This window comes from Hypanus sabinus, chromosome 4 (genome assembly GCF_030144855.1).
Source record: "Hypanus sabinus isolate sHypSab1 chromosome 4, sHypSab1.hap1, whole genome shotgun sequence".
Taxonomy (NCBI): domain Eukaryota; kingdom Metazoa; phylum Chordata; class Chondrichthyes; order Myliobatiformes; family Dasyatidae; genus Hypanus; species Hypanus sabinus.
The window spans coordinates 133,090,552-133,095,221 of NC_082709.1; positions in this window are offsets into that span (position 1 = coordinate 133,090,552).

A 4,670-nucleotide genomic window follows, 5' to 3' on the forward strand; every position below is an offset into this window, starting at 1 on the left:
TACTTTAGACAGTTGTGACAATAAACAGATCAAAAGTCCAGCTTTACTTGCATCACAAATGCACATGCATCAAATGTAATTTGGCTCTGATTCAGCACCTTAGCACATAAAAATATTATTGAGCCAAATTTGTCCGCTGAACCTTTCTCCTCTTGACAGCACCACTACGAAATGGCAATATCAAGCAACACACAGTACATAAACTATACTATAAAGCCAAATAGTCATTAGGCCTTATAACCAATAACCGACTAATTTCTTGAGTATCATCTGGTTATATTAATCATCTTGAAACATTGAATTAAAATTAACTCATTTTTAGTTTCCCAGCTATGTATAAATAATACTATCTGACACTCTGCCACTGACTTTGAGGAGAGATGACTCCTGATGTCATCTCCTGAGAGATGACAATGATAGCTCCCTTTGTCTACCTCCCAAATAGTGGGGAGAAGTAGCTGTGAACATATGCAAGATTTGTGTGTCACTACCAGGATAGATAAGGTCCAACAATGTCTACTAGTAGGCCAGGAAATCACATTGGTGGTTGACTGGCCCTTCTCACTATATGGCACAATTGCCATTGTTTGAGAGCAGGAAAAGTAACACCTCTGACTGCTGCATAATGCTACTGTTCCCCTGTCCAATGGTCTACCTTGTACAGAGGAGATACTACATCAAGGGCAAGGAAGCTCTGTATTTTTCTACATCGCCATCCTCCATTCTCAACAGGAAGTCTTTTAATAATAAAGTTCAGAGTTCTTTGAACTTTGCAGGAGATATCTCCAATTGCATTAATAATCACCAGCACTGATTAAGGATTTAGAACAGGCTATCAATAGGGATGGATTAAATATACAAGTCATGAATGTTACAAGGGGAAATATAAAAGGACGCAAACTTTATGATGAGAGTCTTTGTAAGGAAGCAGAAAATAGATGGATAGATCACTTAAAGGTCTGAGAAGTATTTATTTCTGCCCCAAGAACTGTGGGAACTCAGCTGGCCACTCTTGAGAGCTGCAAAGTAACAAAACTCATGAGGTTCTAATTGCCATCCAGCCACCTGAGTGGGTCATTACCTCCTCTGTTAAACCTGGATGAGGGAAAGTTCAAGGTGGGTTGAATTGAGGTTTTAGATATTTAAATATCAACATGTATTGTGTGATATTGCAAAAAGTATAAACTGGATCATTTCTGGCAGCTCAAAACTGGGCATAGTGAGGCTCTGTGAACCATGAACCACAACAGAAATGTACACCACCAAACCTGCACGCTCATCAACTGCTATATTACCTACTCGACTATTAATAAGAAGGAGGAATGCAGAGGGGTGCACTGGGAGCAGCAGCATACGTGGCTAAAAGTTATGAGGTGCGAGGCTAATGAAGTTACTATATCAAACTTCTTACATTCTAAACAACAAATACAGTTCACAGCCTTCATTGTGAAGCATGGAGGACAATTAAACTGCCCATGGAAAGGGGAAGATCCAAGAATGTTGTCATCCTAAATGCTAGTGGAGCCCTGCACTTGAGTACCCATTTTATCTTCTTCCTGAGATCTTCATCTTCATCTTCAACCAATTCAATTTGTTCCACACAACAGCAAGAAGTGGTTCAGAATATAGGGTACAGCAAAGTTTATGGGACTAGAGAAGAGCCCAGCTTAAGACAACAATGCCTCTAAACGAACTCTCCCATTACAATTCCAATACCTACATCAATAGGGAAGATATCCAAATATACCCCAATCACACCAATAGCAGGACAGGTGTAATCTCAGTGAATAATCATATAATTAATCCAGTCCCATCAGCAGCAGAGTGAAGAAGTTTTGTTGTTTCAGCCATCATGGAACTTATTCACCAATAACGGCTTCGCAGCCTTGCAGACCAAACAGTGGAATTCCAGAAGTGTGAATGAGTTGAGAGTGACTGCACTCAGCATCAAGGAAGCATTTGATCAAGTAACTCTGATAAAAAACACGTAGCTTTTGGGTATAAAGGGGGAAACTTTCCAGTGGCTGGGATCGTACCTCACATAAGGATGCTTGTACTTGACTGAGGTCATCATCCGAGCTACAGTAAGTGCTGGTCACTGACTGTTCCTAGCCCAGCAATCTTAACAGCTCCATCTACAAACTTCCCTCGAAGTGGGGATGTTCAATTCCATTCACAATGTTCAGTTAACGAGGGGCCCGTGGCTGCACGCAACAAGGTAACAAGGCAACCCTGTGACTGGATGCAACAAGAATGAAACAATATCCAAGCATGGGCCAAGAAACTAACACCAGAAAAGTGCCAAACAATGCCCTTCTCCAACTAGAGGAAGTTTAACCATCTACACTTGACATTTAAGTGAATTGTTCTGACTCCCTCACTATCAATATTCTAGGAGGGCATCATTAACCAGAAACTCAGCTGTAACTACCATCTAACTACTGTGACTACAATGTTAGGTCAGAGGCTGGGAATCTTACAGCAAGTAACCCAGCTCCTGACATTCATAGAAACATAGAAACATTGAAAACCTACAGCACAATACAGGCCCTTTGGCCCACAAAGTTGTGTCGAACATGTCCTTACCTTAGAAATTACTAGGCTTGCCTATAGTCCTCTATTTTACTAAACTCCATGTACCTGGCTAAAAACCTCTTAAAAGACCCTATCATATCTGCCTCCACCACTGTTGTCGGCAGCCCATTACACACACTCACCACTATCTGAGTGAAAAACTTACTCCTGACATCTCCTCTGTACCTACTCCCCCAGCACCTTAAACCTGTGCCCTCTTGTGGCAACCATTTCAGCCCTGGGAAAAAGCCTCGACTATCCACACGATCAATACCTCTCATCATCTTGTACACCTCTCATCAGGTCACCTCTCATCCTCCGTCACTCCAAGGAGAAAAGGCCAAGTTCACTCAACCTATTCTCATAAGGCATGCTCCCCAATCCAGGCAACATCCTTGTAAATCTCCTCTGCACCCTTTCTATGGCTTCCACATCCTTCCTGTAGTGAGGCGACCAGAACTGAGCATAGTACTCCAAGTGGGGTCTGACCAGGGTCCTATATAGCTGCAACATTACCTCTCGGCTCCTAAATTCAATTCCACGATTGATGAAAGCCAATACACCATACGTCTTCTTAACCACAGAGTCAACCTGCGCAGCTGCTTTGAGCATCCTATGGACTCGGCCCCCAAGATCCCTCTAATCCTCCACACCTCCAAGTCTTACTATTAATGCTATATTCTGCCATCATATTTGACCTACCAAAATGAACAGCTTCACACTTATCTGAGTTGAACTCCATCTGCCACTTCTCAGCCCAGTTTTGCATCCTATCAATGTCCAAGGCCTTTTACCATCAACAAGTCAGAATTGCTCTCCATGTGTCTGGATGAGTGCATTGCCAACAACTCTCAAGGAACCAGGTACAATCCAGGCTTGACTGGCATCCCGTCAGCCTCTCTAAGCATTCTCTTCCTGCTCTATTGGCACACAGTGGCTGCGATGTGCGGCATCTACAAAATATACCAGTTACTTGCTCAGCTTAACCCGACACCACCTCTGAAATAGGCATCCCCATCACCAAGGAGGAGACGGGCAGCCAGTGCATGGAAATACCATCACTTGCAATTTACCCACCAAGACATGGTCCTGTCCTGGAAATATACTACCAGCCCTTCATTGTGGACAGATCTAAAGAACTGCAAAGAACTGCAGGAGTACAAGAAGGCTGCTCACCACCAGATTCATAAACCATTCAAAGATGGGCAATAAATGACAGCCGTCCTGGTGATGTCCTCATGTCAAAACTGAAGAAATACGATCTGACTCAACCCCAACCCATTATATTGGAATGTTAAACTTCTCTGCAGATAATACATTTGCTTTCTGTAATGATCAGTAGGTACCTTTCCCACTATTAGCATGTAACAAGGAGAAAAGATAAATGAATCCTAAAACTGTGCAGCAATATTCATCCTTCTCCAATCTCCTCAATATATACCTTTGATTTAATGCATTGTTCCAGTAAACTAGATCGAAACAGTTCATGTTACTTCCTAAAAGTACAACAGAGGGTGCATGGGTCAGTCCAGCAAATGTCCATTGCTTCTATCCACTTTTATGCTCTCAACAGGTCTAACATCAACACTTCAGAATTATTTTCTTTAACTATAGTTACTACAAACTTGAACTTACTCATGGTTGGATTAGCTAACAAATACTTAGTATTTCCACTGAAATAGTACAGAACTGTTAAGCAGCTTTATTTACTCCTTGCCCACTATCACAGCAAGAGTAACAATGTTAAAAAGGGTGAAGAACAAGTTAGTGAGGATTATCGGAACCTAAAAATTGCACAGACACTAAAGTCAGCAGATATCCATAAGAATATAGAGCACAGGAACAGAATTAGGCCTTCTGGCCCATCAAATCTGCTCAACAATTTGATCATAGCCATTTCCCTCTCAACCACATTCTCCTGCCTTCTTCCATAATCTTTCACACCCTGACTTTTCAAGTATCTATCGACCTCCACTCTAAATACACCCAATTATCTAGACTCCACAGCCACTGGTGGCAACAAATTCCACAGATTCACCAACCTCTGGCTTAAGAAATTCTTCCTTATTCCTTCTACCAGAGTGCATGACTATACA